The 17,512-nt window shown below is 36.8% G+C and overlaps 1 protein-coding gene across 3 annotated transcripts in view; it reads left to right on the forward strand.

The window, feature by feature from the left end:
- RTN1 (reticulon 1) overlaps positions 1–17,512 on the forward strand; it is a 381,779-nt gene that overhangs the window by 9,115 nt on the left and 355,152 nt on the right. The window contains exons 2-3 of one of the 3 annotated variants that reach the window (XM_034993216.1): positions 8,521–8,607; positions 10,756–10,906. The exons of 1 other annotated variant lie outside the window; for it this stretch is intronic. The gene's annotated coding sequence lies outside the window, so the exon portion shown is untranslated. The remainder of the gene's footprint in view (positions 1–8,520; positions 8,608–10,755; positions 10,907–17,512) is intronic. One more of the 3 variants, XM_034993215.1, reaches the window with a different exon arrangement.

Consider the following 17,512-nt stretch of genomic DNA (forward strand, 5'->3'; position numbering starts at 1 on the left):
CTCTTTTCTTTTGGGTAAGTCTGGCCAGTGGTTTATCGATCTTATTAATTCTTTCAAAGAACCAGCTTCTAGTTTCGTTGATCTGATCTACTGTGTTTCTGGTTTCTAATTCATTGATTTCTGCTCTAATTTTAATTATTTCTCTTCTGATGCATGGCTTAGGCGTCGTTTGTTGCTTTTTCTCTAGTTCTGTAAGGTGTAGAGTTAGTTGGTGAATTCGGGATTTTTCTATTTTTTTGAGTGAGGCTTGGATGGCTATGTATTTCCCCCTTAGGACCACCTTTGCAGTATCCCATAGGTTTTGGACTGATGTGTTTTCATTCTCATTAGTTTCTATGAATTGTTTAAGTTCTTCTTTGATTTCCTGGTTGACCCAAACATTCTTGAGCAGAGTGGTCTTTAGCTTCCAAGTGTTTGAATTTCTGCCAAATTTTTTCTTGTGATTAAGTTCCAGTTTTAAAGCATTGTGCTCTGAGAATATGCAGGGAATAATCTCAATCTTTTGGTATCGGTTGAGACCTGATTTGTGACCCAGTACATGGTCTATTCTGGAGAAAGTTCCATGTGTGCTCGAGAAGAATGAGTATCCTGTTGTTTTAGGGTGGAATGTTCTGTCAATATCTATGAGGTCCATCTGGTCCAATGTATCATTCAAAGCTCTTGTTTCCTAGTTGATTTTCTGCTTAGGTGATCTGTCCATTGCTGAGAGTGGAGAATTGAGGTCTCCTACAATTAACGTATTGTTATCAATATGACTATTTTGGTTAACAGTTGGCTTATGTAGATAGCTGCTCCCTTGTTGGGGGCATAGATATTTACAATTGTTCGATCTTCTTGTTGGATAGATCCTTTAAGAATGATATAGTGTCCTTCTGTGTCTCTAATTACAGACTTTAGTTTAAAATCTAATTTGTCTGGAGGATATGTGCTCTGGTAAGCGCTATGAATTGTGCAAGACTGTTGAATCTCAGATCTGTACCTCTGAAACAAATAATGCAATATATGTTAAGAAAAAAAAAAAGAAGATAGCAGGAGGGGAAGAATGAAGGGGGGGAAATCGGAGGGGGAGACAAGCCATGAGAGACGATGGACTCTGAAAAACAAACTGAGGGTTCTAGAGGGGAGGGGGGTGGGAGGATGGGTTAGCCTGGTGATGGGTATTAAAGAGGGCATGTTCTGCATGGAGCACTGGGTGTTATGCACAAACAATGAATCATGGAACACTACATCTAAAACTAATGATGTAATATATGGTGATTAACATAACAATAAAAAAATTTTTAAAAAATCTAATTTGTCTGATATAAGAATTGCTACCCCAGCTTTCTTTTGAGATCCGCTGGCATGGAAGATGGATCTCCATCCCTTCACTTTCAGTTGGATGTATCTTTAGGTTCAAAATGAGTCTCTTGTAGGCAGCATATGGATGGGTCCTGTCTTTTTATCCAGTCTGCAACCCTATGCCATTTTATGGGAGCGTTTAGGCCATTCACATTGAGAGTGATTATTGAAAGATATGAATTAATTGTTACCATGTTGCCTGTGAAGACGTTGTTGTTATAGATTGTCCCTGTAAATATCTGTTGTATATCACTCTTGGGGTCTTACTCCTTTTATAGAACTCCCCTTAATATTTCTTGCAGGGCCGGCTTAGTGGTCACATATTCTTTCAGTTTCTGCCGGTCGTGGAAGCTCTGCATCTCTCCATCCATTCTAAATGACAGCCTTGCCGGATAAAGTATTCTTGGCTGCATGTTCTTCTCACTTAGTACCCTGAATATGTCTTGCCAGGCCTTTCTGGCTTGCCAGGTCTCTGTGGATAGGTCTGACGTTATTCTGATGTTCCTCCCTCTGTACGTAAGGAATCTCTTCCCCCTAACTGCCCTTAAGATGGTTTCCTTGGTTCTAAGATTTGGAAGTTTTACTATTACATGCCGGGGTGTTGGCCTCTTTTCCTTGATCTTGGGAGGGGTCCTCTCTGCCTCTAGGACACGAATGTTTGTTTCATTCCCTAGATTAGGGAAGTTCTCAGCTACAGTTTGCTCAAATACATCTTCTAGTCCTCTCTCTCTCTCCACTCCCTCCGAGATTCCATTTTTCTGACATTGGAACGCTTCATGGTGTCGCTTATTTCTCTGATTCTATTTTCATGGATTCTGAGTTGTTTTTCCCTGGCCTCCTCTTTTCCCTTTTTATCTATTATATTGTCTTCCAGGTCGCTTATTCTCTCTTCTGCCTCAGTTACCCTAGCTGTTAGATTATCTAGATTGGATTGGATCTCATTGATAGCATTTTTAAGTTCTGCCAATTCACCTTTCATTTCTGCCCTTAGAGACTCTATGTTGCCATTAATTGATTTCTCCATTCTAGCCATTGTCTTCACAATTGCTGGCCTGAATTCCATCTCCGACATCTTGGTTGTATCTGCATCCATTTGTAAATCTGCAGCATAAGTCATAATCTCTGAGTCTTTTCTATTTTGGGGGCTCCTCCTCCTAGTCATTCTGTTGATGGGTGTTTGAGGGAATGTATAAGAGTCCAAATTATTGACCAGAACCCAAGCAAGATGCACCTGTTTTCTAGGGACCTTAGGGTTGCTGGCCTCTTGTTTTCCCAGCCTGTCTTCTGCGGGAGGGGCCTGTGGCGCTGTTACTCAGGCAAACCTGTTTGGGCGGAGTTGCCTTGCGCCCCTGTGGCAGGGGATGGGCTCAGCGGGAATCAGTTTTTGGGGCTTTTGTTCTCTGGTGGCTTTCCCTGGCAGCTTTCTGCGTCTCTTCTGCGAGTCAGAGCAGAAGAGACCATTTCCAACCCTCTGCCTCAGAGCAGAGACTGCAGTCTGTTCTTCAGTGAGCTCTCCAGGCCACACCGTCTCCGTTTCTGTCCATGCTGCTATAAACTGCAGCGTCCTGGGTTGTGCGCCCCTCCGCAGTGCTCCCAGTCCTGCCTCCAGGTCGGGGCACGTCTCTGCCCTTTGTGCTTCTAAAACTGCCAGCCGCTCCCAGTTCGCGCATGCGTGACCCCACCACTCCGGGTTTCCACCCCGGGGGCTGCCCTAAAGTCCTTTCCCCGCTGCTACCAGTCTGAGAGTCTGTGCCCATCCCCAGCACGCAAGGCTGTCGCTCACCAGCGGTGTAGGATCCCCACTGCCAGGCACCCTCCCGCTGCCTTTTATCCTCCGATATCTGCCCGCGGAATCACGGCTCCCCGCTTCATCCTGTTAATGTATTTTTAACAATATGTATTGCTTAACAATATGTATCAGATTACAATGTGGAAATTTAAGAAAACAGTGCTCTTAGTGTGAAGGAAATTCATGCAAATTTTTAAGGTGTATAAGTTTTCTAAATAATCACACTTTAAACATACGAATGAGCTTTATTTATTGTTAAACAGGCCCTCACGAAACATGATTATCATTGGAAAACTGAATTCCATTGACTTTAGTATTGACCACTTTTCCTGGGACAGTGATTTCTGTCAGTATTAACATTAGGTAATTTGTCACCTTAATCAGAATTCATTAACAGTTTAGTTTCTGAGGCCTCTCTCTTTAAGGTCAATTAAATAAAAATGTGAAAGCCAGTATTGTTAAGATTTCTGCTACATAATAGTCAATTTATTTTATGTTTAGCCCCTTTGATTAAAAGTAATGGTCAAAGATGTTGAAGCCCTGGAAGGTGATTTTGAAGATGGAGAAGTGCTGGAGCTACCCAGGCAGCAATCAGAAACAATTAGGAAAAATGTACCAAATGCTTCATTCTTTCTCTAGGCTGCATGACAAATTACATTTAATATTTCAGTCTTGTTGCATTTTAAAATAAAGGCCTCCAACAAAGTAATTTTCAAGACAACTCCAATCAAAAGATACTGCTTAAAATTTTCTTATTGCCATAGAAATGAAAAGAATGATTGTCTATGTTGATTAACTTGAAGATTGCTTTGGGAAGAATTTGACAGTTTTGTAACATTCCCATTATAATTTGCAACCCTTGAAGAAGAATTACTACACTGAATATCAGGATAGTTTAAATCTTCCTTTTTATCTGGTAATTTTATTCTAGTACCCTAACATAAAGAGGGTACCTTATAATGTATATTTTTAATACATATATAATTGATTTTTATCATGATTCTTTAAAATTATTCTCAATTAAATCAAACAAAATATATAGCATAATATGTATACCAAAAATATTTGTTGATTCCTATCATGCAAAGTTTTGTCAGTTTGGCAGGTACAAAGATGAAATAGAAATATTATTTAATGTCAAAGAACTCACAGTTTAATGGCTAGAAAATTCACAACAAAAAACAAAATAAGACAAAGAAAACCTAGAGCCAATGACATTTTGGTTATGATGAGTTAAGAATGGCTGACACTATTTTGTTTGCTAATACATAAATACTAAATAGAGATTATATCTACCCAATACCACAAAAGATGGCAAATAAGGAAAGTGACCCCACAATACTATTTTATGTTTAGAATGAAAGGTTATAATTGAGTGAAATTACATTACACCTGGCAATGTATAGGAAAATGTTTACATACCAAGAAAGACTTTTATGCTGGCAAGAAGATTCATTTTTTATGGGCCTTGTGATTTGCAGGCCAATGCCTGCAATTTTTATTGCCTTTTTTTTTTTTAATTTATTTATTTGACAGAGAGACAGCAAGAGAGGGAATACGAGGGGGAGTGGGAGAGGGAGAAGCAGGCTTCCCGCCGAGCAGGGAGCCTGATGCAGGGCTCGATCCCAGGACCCTGGGATCATGACCCAAGCCAAAGACCCAACCGACTGAGGCACCCAGGTGCCCCAATTTTTATTGCTTTAAAATAGTTTGGTTTTTTTTTTAAAGATTTTTTATTTATTTGTTTGACAGAGAGAGACATAGCGAGAGCAGGAACACAAGCAGGGGGAGTGGGAGAGGGAGAAGCAGGCTTCCTGCCGAGCAGGGAGCCCGATGTGGGACTCGATCCCAGGACCCTGGGATCATGACCTGAGCCGAAGGCAGACGCTTAACGACTGAGCCACCCAGGCGCCCCGCTTTAAAATAGTTTAAGCCAGTCTAAAATGCACTGGCTATCATAAATTAGCAAAAAAATAAGATTCAGTAATGGTAAGGATTCAGTTAAATGGCATTCTCATTTATTCATTCCTGAATTCAATTAGTAAACATGTATTGTGTGTTTACCAGGTGATAGGCAGCTTGTTAGGGAATTAGAGATGCATAGAAGGATAACTCCCTCCAGTCGTGGGTCACTGTGGTGAGACTGCTAGGGTAATACAAATTGTTATCCTTTGGAAATAAATTTAGTGATATTTGTCAACAACTATATAAAAATGTGTAAACATTTTAACATTGATACCTTCCTATGGAAAGTATTCAACAGAAAAAAAGGATATATGAGCATATGTGTTTTTTGTATATTTCTAATGATGTAAATTGGAAGCAACTTGAATGTTCAAAGGTTCAATGATTAAGAAAACAATAGTATTTCCCTTTGGTTGAATATGATACAGACATTAAAATGATAATTTGGGGTGTTGTAATGTCATGGAAAATGCTTAGATGTATAATGCAGAAAAAACCAAAAATTATATAAAATATTACTGTTCTGTAAAATTATACAAATGAGAAAACTTTTGGATTTTAGAAAATAATAGCTGTATTAGCATGGTTAGATGATCATTTCAGTGTTTGTTATTGAAATGCATATTATTTAAAAATAATAAAACATTTTAATGTATAAAAGTAGTTCTCAACTGAACCCTTGCTCATTGCCTGTGGGAATATAAAGTAGTGCAACTGCTGTAGAAAATGGTATGGTGGCTCCTCAAAAAGTTAAAGATAGAATTACCATATAATCCAGAAATTCTACTTCTGGGTATATACTCCAAAGAAGTGAAAGCAGGGACTTGAAGAGGTATTTGTACACCAATGTTCATAGCAGCCTTATTCATAATAGCAGCAAACCAACTGTCCATTGATGGATGAATGGATAAGCAAAATGTGGTATGTATATACCATGAATATTATTCAGCCTTGGAAAGAAATTCTGATACATGCTATGACATGGATGGACTTTGAAGGCATAATGCTAAGTGAAATAAACGAGTCACAAAAAGACAAATCCTGTATGGTTCCATTTATATGAGAGTAATCAGATTCATAGATACAGAAAATAAAATGGCGGTTGCTAGGGGCTTAGAGAAGAGGGAATAGGAGGTTATTGTTTAATGGGTACAGAGTATCAGTTTTGCAAGGTGAAAAGAGATCTAGAGATAGATGGTGGTGATGGTAACACAACACTGTGAATGTACCTAATACCATTCATCTGTACAATTAAAAATGGTTCAGATGGTAAATTTTATGTGTATTCCACCACATTTGAAAAAGCAAAGAAAGATTAAAATGGTAAATTTTGTGTTCTGTATATTTTACTACAATAAAAAGTTTTTTTAAGTGGTTGAAGCAATGGATGGATTTCTAGATATGCATCACAAGTTGAAAAGAGGGCTAGTCAATAGATTTAAAAGCACAGTACAGTGAAAAAATGAAATACATAAAGCAGTTGGGAAAAGAATTTTTATTTTATTCTTTTATTTAAATTCAATTAATTAACATATAATGTGTTATTAGTTTCAGAGGTAGAGTTCAATGATTCATCAGTCTAATATAATACCCAGTGCTCCTTATATCATGTGCCCTCCTTAATGTCTATCACCCAGTTACCCCATCCCCCCACCCACCTCCCCTCCAGCAACCCTCAGTTTGTTTCCTATGATTAAGAGTCTCTTGTGGTTTGTCTCCCTCTCTGGTTTTGTCTTGTTTTATTTTTCCCTCCCTTCCCTTATAATACTGTTTTGTTTCTTAAACTCCACATATGAGTGAGATCATGATAATTGTCTTTCTCTGATTGCCTTATTTTGCTTACCATAATACTCTAGTTCCATCCACGTTTTTGCAAATGGCAAGCTTTCATTTTTTTGATGGCTGAGTAGTGTTCCATTGTGTATATATATATATATATACCACATCTTCATTATCCATTCATCTGTTGATGGACATCTGGGCTCTTTCCACAGTTTGGCTATTGTGGACATTGCTGCTATAAACATTGGGGTGTAGGTACCCCTTTGGATCACTACAATTGTATCTTTGGTGTAAATACCCAGTAGTGCAATTGCTGGGTCATAGGGTAGCTCTATTTTTAACTTTTTGAGGAGTCTCCATACTGTTTTCCAGAGTGACTGCACCAGCTTGCATTCCTACCAACAGTGTAAGAGGGTTCTGTTCCATTGATCTATGTGTCTGTTTTTGTGCCATTTGGAAAAATAATTTTGAGTATCACCAAGTTCTATTGTATTATGTTCAAATTTATGATTTGAAATTTGTTCTACTTACTCTTCATGCTTTTCTAAGCTCATGTATGTTGGTAGTAGCAAAAAAATGTAATTGTCAGACTAAATGAACTTTTAATGTTCAATCTCAATTTTAGAGGTGTAAAGAGATGCTTGTGTTAAAAGTGAGAAACCAGAGGTCCAGAGAAGTTAGGATTTAATAGGTAGGTAATGATGAATCTGACTGTAATGGATCCTTTGACTTTTATTACAACATTATTTAAGTTGTATACCACCTCATGCAGGCCAGATTGTAATCTTTTTTTTTTTGAAAATTTTATTTTTATTTATTTGACAGAGAGAGAGAGACACAGCGAGAGAGGGAACACAAGCAGGGGGAGTGGGAGAGGGAGAAGCAGGCTCTCCGCTGAGCAGGGAGCCTGATGTGGGGCTCGATCCCAGGACTCTGGGATCATGACCTGAGCCGAAGGCAGACACTTAATGGCTGAGCCACCCAGGCGCCCCCAAATTGTAATCTTTAAAAAAAAAATAACCTTATGAAACATTCAATTATTTCTTTCCTATTAAGAAAGTCTTATAACAAACATGAATTTCCTATGGTATAGCTTTAATCTACGTCTTTTACTCCTGATTTTGACTTTCTCAAGCAATTAACTTCCCAGCTTTTCTTTTACCAGGCCATAGTTCCCTTTGATCCTAAGAGAAGTTGCATTTTTCTTTACCTTTAAAACTTTTTTATGAATTGATGACCAAATATCCTTCCTACCCCCACTATGGGAAGTGGGGGAACTGTATTGCTTCATTACTCTTTAATTGTAGAACTCAAAACAGAAAGGATATTATCTTCTACATCTTATGCATTGCACTATGTCAGAACACTTCTGGATACGAATGACAGCAATTGAATTCCCCAAAAGATTTATTAGCGCATTGTAATTGGGAGGTCCAAGGGTAGATCTTGAGACTGCATCCAGAGCCTCAAAGACCGCTGTCAGGACTTTCTCCACTCTTGGTTTGCATTGCTTTATTCTTCAAATAGATTCTCTCCTAGTGGCAGACAAATGCTTTCAAAGGCTTCACACTCACACCCTCCCAGTTAAGCAATTGCAGTGGAAGAAATAAATCACTCTCCCAATGTCCATATCTCAATTTCAGGTCCTGTATGCCTACCCCTATCACTGGCAGCCCCAACACTAACATAGAGTTGAGAAGGAGTTTCCCAAAGGAATCTGAAGAAAGAAGGTAGGAGAATTGTCTGAGCAGACGAAAAGAACAACTTCCATAGTTTACTATACCCCCTTTATAGTGAAGCCACTTTAAAAATTCTAAACATCAATGTACCTGTTCAACTCCATTAAAAGTTTAAATTATTTCACGTACTGCGTATTTGTTGCCTTTTAGTTGCCCAACATTTGAATCCTTTCCTTTTGTTTGCCACTGTGGCAGCCTTAGTGGGAAAGTGGGGTCCCACCTGGACAGTTGACAAATACTGATGCTTATTTTAAACTCTTATAACTAAGGTTTTGGCAGGCAGTGTAAGTTTGGCTATCTTCCTGGGGCTTTCAGTGTAATCATGGGAAGCAAAGAAGCAGGGATAGTTAGAATTCATTCTGATGGCAGCAGGAACATCCAGGGCCCAGTAGCACCCATGTAGCTGCAAGGCAGTGGTGCCATAATTAAATTATTCCTGTGTCATGACATTGCCTATAATTATGACCACTCAGCTTTCCATGGAGCTCATTATATAGCCTGGTTTTCCAGCCTTTCTATTGATTATGTGAGCTTTTCACATTGATAAATACTGTTAACTAATCTACAGACCTTAACAGATTTCACCAGTTTTCCCACTCACGTCCTTTTCCTGGTCCAAGATCCAATCCAGAATCCCATATATTACACTTAGTTGTTATATCTCCTTAGTTTTCTCCAATTTATTATAGTTCCTCTGTTTTCATTATTCAATGCCCTTGACCCTTTTGAAGAGTTATTGGCCAGTTACGTGTAGAATGCTCCTTCGTTTGGGTCTTTCTGATATTTTCTCATGATCAGTTTATGTATTTTTGGCAAGAATACCACAGAACTATCAGTGCATCATATCAGGGTATTGATACATCTTATTATTGGTGATGTTAACTCTGATCACTTAAAGTGGTATTTACCAGGGTTTCCCACTGTGAAGTTACTATTTTTCTGTTTGTAGTTAAAATATATTGTGGGAAATCTTAGAGGCCATTCTAATATCCTGGTTATACTGCCATCTATTAATTTTAGTATTCATAGACGATTACCTGTGGTATTTTGCCACAATCATCAGTATTCTTTACATGTTCCAATGTGTTTTTTCCCCATACCCCCAAGCAATTCTCCAATTCTTAGTAGATTGACTAGGTGTATTACAAATTTAACTCAATTCTGACACTATCTATCTGGAGATAGCATTAGATCCCATATGTTGAGAGTTCAGTCTCACAACACTGGCCGTATTTCAGATACCAGCCTCAAGTTCAGGTTGTTACCTGTGCTTCTGACTAATTGGCTATAAATTGGAGGTTCCCACAACCCTCTTCTCAGATTAGATTAATTTGCTAGGGTGGCTCACAGAACTCAGAGAAACATTTACTTATGTTTGCCATTTTATTATAAAAGAGATAAAGGATAGAGATGAAGAAGAGGTACATAGAGCGAGGTCCAAAAGAGTCCCTAGTGCAGGAGTTTCTGTCCCTATGAAATTGGGGTGTGCCAACCATCCTGCCATGCGGATTGTGTAACAGCTGGAAGCTCATCATGAAGAGTTGTTACAGGGCTGTGATCTCCAGCTTCTACACCACTTCCTCTTCCCAGAGGTCATGAGTGGGGCTGAAAGTTCTAACCCTCTAATCACTCCGTCTTTCTGGTGACCAGTTCCATCCTGATGCTATCTAGGAGCCCCACTCTTTGTCAACTCATTAACATAAACTCAGGTGTGCTGTAAAGGGGCTCCTTATGAATGACAAAAGATACTCATCACTCAGAAAATTCCAAGGGTTTTAGGAGCTTTGTGTCAGAAACCAGGGATAAAGACCGAATAGATTTCTTCTTATGCCACACAGTCTATTGAATGCAGGAGAAAATTATGTACTCTGATTAGTAACGAAGATTTGTAAAGGTGAACCTGATTAGAAATTCTTTTCATCAGTAAGTTAAAGAAATGGTGGAGATGTTTATGAAAGTTACAGGAAAAACTGTGTGCAAATGTTAAATAATTCGTGGCATTTTCTACTTTTGCGGAGAAGAGCACAGATGTACAATCCAGTTATCTCTATTTATTTGTGGGGTCAGTATGATTCTTGATGGGAGCAAGGAACTCCTGTGTTGACTCTTAGTTCTAATCCCACTTTTCTCTTTGTGCAGAATAAACCTGGGTCCATAGCAGAGGATGGGGAAAGCTATGTAAACGACAAAGAGCTGGAACTCCCTAAATCCCCAGCCGTCTTATACTTGACAGGAAGATAATAAGCTCCTTCATTTTCTCAATGTAAAAACCTTCCAGGTTGTGACTGCCGTAAGTACAATGGATAATTTACTATGGATACATCACACTTGATTACATTATCTGATTATATAGAGCACAAACACTCTCAAACTTAACATCCCCAGACATTTTCCCAAGATAGAGCTAGTGAGACCATAAGTTACTTTGTCTTTAATTCTCATGTACTTCATGTGCATGAGTTTGGTTGTTTTTGTTTTCGTTATAATACCACTTTCAAATGGTGGGGCTCCCATTGCCGGGACAACCAAAAGTAGTCATGAGGCTTTACCAAAACCTTAATCCTTGGTAGGTAGTATCCTTAGCTTTCTTACTCCTTGGGTTGAAAAAATGCAAAACATTCTTTACTTCTGTTGGGTTTCCCATTTTGTCTAACTTTCCTCAAAGTTTCTATGTATACACTTCTTAAATTTACTAATCAAGCTCATTTTATTTCTACCTACCTTGATAAAAACCAATCTTTAATACACTAGGTTCCCTTTAAATTTGTACAGTTTTACTCAGTATTTTAGACACAAAACTTGTACATGAATTACTTTTTTGTGTTTAGGAAAGACATGAAAATCTTCATGTAAGAACTTCTAGATAGGTGAATGAATCACTGTCCCCCAATTTCTAACAAAATAACTAACAACTACAACAACAGAAACAATAAAAAAAAATCACCATCAACAACCACAGAGAAGGACCTAACCATAAACTTTAAATACGGGCTGACAATAAAGGAAACAGAAAAATTCTGGAGCATGGCGTAGGGCTATAGTTAATAAGATTTAATAATGAGGGCGCCTGAGTGGCTCAGTTGGTTAAGCCACTGCCTTTGGCTCAGGTCCTGATCCTGGAGTCCCGGGATCGAGTCCCGCATCGGGCTCCCTGCTCAGCAGGGAGTCTGCTTCTCCCTCTGACCCTCCCCCCCCCATGCTCTCTCTGTCTCTATCTCATTCTCTCTCTCAAATAAATAAATAAAATCTTTAAAAAAAAAAATTTAATAATGAAGAAGAAGAATTCTTTAGGCTTTCAGTCCAAAATAGTAAATTACCGACAATCAAGGGGAAAAAAATCCATAGTAGAGTTGGGGGTGGAGTGGGGCTGGGAGCTTAAATGAACTGGATGCACAGTTCTGTAGATTGCTGTGCTGCACAATTGGTCTGGTGCTTAGTCAAGCACGGTTTTGAAGAGAGTTTTTTCAACCAGGAAAACTGACTTATGCAGATCATCCACAAAATTCTTGGCTCAGATCACAAATGAAGATTGGTTTAAGGACAGCCTTTTGGGCTGATACTACATCTAAATTCTCTGGAAATTCCTCTGGAAGGACATCCACTAGTAGTTATACAGACATATGGTTTACTTTGCTCAATTGTAGAGAAATTTTATCTTTGCAAGTTTGACAAGGAGTAGTCTGGCCCCCTTACTAGGCTGAAATTAATTTCCAGAAAAACAAGTGATGGCCTGTATGACACCTCTAAATATATGGAGTAAAAGACTAGATTTCAATGTTTACATGATTTCAAACTTTATGAATATGAACTAATTGTGCAGTTAGTTTTTTTAATACTGATAATGAGAATGAATGGTTATACTTATTTATTTAATGTTTTATTTAAATTCAATTAAGATATAATGTATTATTGGTTTCAGAGGTAGAGTTCAGTGGTTCATCAGTCTTATATAATACTCAGTGCTCATTACATCACGTGCCCTCCTTAATGTCCATCACCCAGTTACGCCATTCCCCCACCCACCTCCCCTCTGGCAACCCTCAGTTTGTTTCTTATAACTAAGAGTCTCTATGGTTTATCTCCCTCTCTCATTTTGTCTTGTTTTATTTTTTCCTCTCTTCCCCTATGATCCTGTTTCTTAAATTCCACATATGAGTGAGATCATATGATAATTTTCCTTCTCTGATTGATTTATTTCACTTAGCATAATACCCTCTAGTTCCATCCATGTCATTGCAAATGGCAAGATTTCATTTTTTTGATGGCTGAGTAATATTCCATTGTATGTATATATCACATCTTTATCCATTCATCTGTCCACAATAGCCGAACTATGGAAAGAGCCCAGATGTCCATCCATCAAGAGAATGAATAGTTATAAATGGAATTTAGTGAATTGAAAATTAAATAAAGTGACATTGGAATACTAGAATTCTATAGACATTCCGGAGTAATATGTAAAAACTACTATGAAAGATTTTATCCATAATTAAAGTTCTTGTATTTGTGAACACTTCTCTTTTTTTTTATTTTTGGCCATGAGACTAATTTAAAAATATGGCTCCCAGAACTGAAGTCTGTATTTCATACTGCAATCAATCAATTCCAACCTCACATTAACATCTTGCTGTAGAAGAAAAAGGTGTCAGGTGTCAGTTCCAAACCAGATGAGTAATGAATTATAAAAGACCAGCATTGGTGAATCATTACAAATTTGCAACAGCCTTAGGCCTGAAGTGTAAAAGGAGGGAGTTTGCTAGAATCCAGAGAGTTTTAGGAGAGCCTAAGAGTAGCTGGGGCCCTTATAAAGGAATACAGTTACTACTAAAGCCTAAATTTTATTGTTCTCCCTCTCTTTGATAGACTGCCAGTGTCTTCCATTGGCTAAACCCAACTGCCAGACAGAGAGACAAAGAACCCTGGCAGATGTTGTCCATGAGTCATTCTCTAGAATGACAAAGCAGGGAAAGGTGTAGAGTAGATCTGGAAGGGCAAATGGAAACTAGCACATTTTATTTCAGTAAAAGTACAGTTGATTATGTTTCTGGCTGTTAATTTTTCTTTTATCTGGTCTCCTTCATTTAGGTTATGCGGCAGGTCCCTGAAGTCTTCTAAGTTTGTAATACCTAGGGGAAATAATTTCACAGATCTTGGGGTTGGTTCTGATATTGTTTTCTTTGTTATATTGAAGATTTGATAATGGTATATAATTGAGTTTTTGGTTTCCCAGATGGTGAGGTATACATCCTTTATAAGTGTAAAAGAACACTAAGAGTATAATGTCATGAAATAGAAGTGATCTGTGTGGGAGGACAGCTCTTTGATTTATGTCATTCTTTTTGTTACTTTTGTATCCTCTATTCTCTGCCAAAACATTATTCATGTGCTTACCTCTTTAACATGTAGGCCATTTAGGGGCACCTGGGTGGCTCAGTCAGGTAGGCATCTGCCTTTGGCTCCAGTCATGATCTTGGGCTCCTGGAATTGAGTCCCATGTCAGGCTCCCTGCTCAGTGGGGAGTCTGCTTCTCCCTCTCCCTCTGCTTCTACCCATACCCCCACTTGTGTGTACACGTGCTCTCTCTGTCTCTTTCTCAGATAAATAAATAAAAATCTTTAGAAAATAATAATATATAGGCCAGTTAGCTGTGGTAAGCTTGATCACACATACAGATGAAAAAGTGATATGTATCAAAGGAATAGTATCAATTTTTAAAAACTTATAAGCCCATACATTTTTAATATTTTTTATAATATTATACCATCAGTTAAATTAGTGAGTAGATTTTAGAATTTTTTAAAAAATCATTTTTGTTCTTTCCCCTCCAAATATCATAAACATAATAAATAAAATTATAAAATTCAGTGGGAAACAAAACAGTATATATTAATAACTGATCTCAAGATAAAATAACTTAAATGTTTAAGATCCAGTAAGGGAGGTAAACTTATTTATAACCAAATATGAATAAAATTACTTTAGATACCAATATTCTGCTTTGTTTTCACTTGATTTTCCTCATCTAGGCTCATAATAGCATTCTTTTTTGATCTTTTGAATATAATTGAAAGTGATCAAAAATATGCAGGATTAATATTAGAAACAACTACTTAACTTTTGGAGTTACAAGAGAAAAGTGGTTTCCAACAAAAACTAATTTTTTTCTTCATTTTTTGTTTCCTCCATGAAAATAAAGCTCTTTAAAAATTAAATTTGGCCTTTATTATCCTTAATAACTGTTTTTGATGATTTATTTTCTAAATATTTAAGTTAACTGAAATACTCATGTTTTAAGTACATATTTCTCCTCTTATTTTCTTACAATGCACTGAAAAAAACCTGAAATTAGCATTATATTGAAACAGTTCTGTGATATTAGGAAATCTTCACTGTTGCTGTTGTTTAAATCCTTGATAATGTCAATATTCGTCAGTTAATACTAAGTCTAAAGAGAATAAATAAATATTTAAAGCATTTAATAACAAAAGAAGGATGATGATTATATGGCTAACATTCTTTTTTTTTTCTTCTGAAGATTTTATTTATTTATTTGACACAGAGAGAGAGAGAGAGAGCGCACAAGCAGGGGGGATGGCAAGCAGGCAGAGGGAGAGGGAGAAGCAGGCTTCCTGCTGAGCAAGGAGCCAGATGTAGGGCTTGATACCAGAACCCTGAGATCATGACCTGAGCCGAAGGCAGCCACTTAACCGACTGAGCCACCCCAATGCCCCAGTATATGGCTAACATTCTTTTTGAAAGCTAATAGCTCAACCTGTTAACATTAATAAATGTTTGGACTTTAGTCTTACTCAGTTTCTATTTATAGATGTTTTAGATGTGTTTCCATTGATATACGTTCATTCAAAACATTACAGGACACATTCTATATACTTTTTCAGCTACATTTCTGTAAAATTGTGAATCATGCACAACTATCACCCTGAGGCACTATAAATCATTGAAAATAAAATTTTATTCTAGTTACTAAAGAAGGAAAGTGTATCAGTTCATTCAATAAAAATTTTCCCAAAATGTGAAAAAAATCTTTTCTGATTGACTGCCAGCTAATTAAAAAAATTTAAGCCATTCAATCATTCCACAGTATTCTGTTCTCTGAGTTACATGTGTTATTTTAGATCAGTTTTCTTTTTTAAGTTTTTATAATTGTACACTTTCATCTTTGCCACTAACTCTAAATTAGCCTTTTTTGTTTTTGAAGAATGGGAAGTTTGATGTATATAGTGTACTGATTGCTGTAGACTATAATATTAAATTGTTACAATTATATGAGATCTATATGTTGTATTTTACTTACATGTGTATGTGTATGTGGTATGTGCATATGAAATTTACAGATGTACACTATGTTGTTGCTTTAAAAACTCCAAAGGTGGCAGTTTAAAGACTATTTTGTTGCTAATAATGGCTTAATACCTAAACTGAACAGAGTCCTTCACAAGGTAAATTAACCAGGGAAATATGCCAATTTTGACTTCATTTCCATCCTATTGAATGACTGCATTCATTCTCTTTAGATTTAAAGCGCTCCATTCTACTGTTCCTCAACACTCTTTATAGAATTCCAGCTTGCTTTTCACCTTTTAACAGTTTAATATAGATGGCTGGATCAAGTCCATTGTTCCAATTGTATGTAGCTTAAAAAGCTCTGCAGTATTTTATTCTTTCCATTGTATGTGGCTTCTCTGAGTGCTCTGCTCACTGCATTTTACTCCTACTCTCTCTGTTTTCTAAACCCATTTATGCCTATTTTTTCTCAAGACACTTGTTCATCTGGGAGCTCAAATTGACTTCTCCCTATTCTATTTCCTTAACTAAAAATGCACCATTAAGGTTGATTGAACTCTTTTAAAGCACTTCATAAAAAAGTGAAAGACCATAAGAAAGTAGGCTACCAGTGTTTGTAAATACCTGTTTTCAGCCAAATTGATGGCAAGAAATAAGAAATAATTGGAAACTTAAAAATGTTATTGATATATTTTTTACAGATTAGCCTCTTTTTGTTGTTCTTTGAGAAACATACTTGCAAAACATTTTGGGGAGGGGAGAAATGGTAGAGGGGGCATTATGTTATAATTAAAGATGGAACAAATAGTAGAGCCAAATGGCTAAAATTATCTAAAACATTTTCTAGAAAAAAATGTTTTACAGTAAGCAAGATATAAAGCATGCAGGTCCATGATTAAAATCTACAGCTTTTAAACCACACAATCTTATTTTTTTCTATTTAAAATACAGATATTTTTATTAGGATAAATGTAACCAAAAATGGTTTACAAAAATAGTAAGATCATCACTAACCTTTTTTTCCCTCTTTGTAATGTTTAACAAATGTAACTCTTCTGGTATGAAATATATTTAAACATTTGTAAGTTAATTAGAATTTTATTCAGAGCCTATGGACATACTCTTATTTTTAATAATACAATATAAAGAAAAATCTACTCTAATTTTAAACTTAGCATTTCAGAATCACATGTATTTTATATGGAAAATGATGATGATGAATTGGCTTTTTGATGTCCCTAAGAGACCATATGGTTAAGGTAAGCCCTAATAAATGAAACATAAATGATCAATAATTTGATTTCAGATATCACCACTTTCAAAGCTACTTCACTTCTGAGTTCCTTTGAATATTCTATTTTCAGGTTACAGCATTTCATGTTTTGGCTATAAAATCATTCATTTTATCTTAATTATAAGGAAAAATCCTCACCAAAACAAAATTTTAAGATAAAAAAAAATGCACAAATTTGGTTTGAGAAATGTCTTTTCAGTAGTTTGTAAAACTTTTTTTTTTTTTTTTTTTTTTTAAGAGAGAGGGAGAGGAAGAGGGAGAATCTTAAGCAGGCTCCACGCCCAGCACAGAGGCTGA

The sequence above is a fragment of the Mirounga leonina genome, unplaced genomic scaffold (genome assembly GCF_011800145.1).
Source record: "Mirounga leonina isolate KUSES-001 unplaced genomic scaffold, KU_Mleo_1.0 Mir_82, whole genome shotgun sequence".
In the NCBI taxonomy this organism is placed as follows: domain Eukaryota; kingdom Metazoa; phylum Chordata; class Mammalia; order Carnivora; family Phocidae; genus Mirounga; species Mirounga leonina.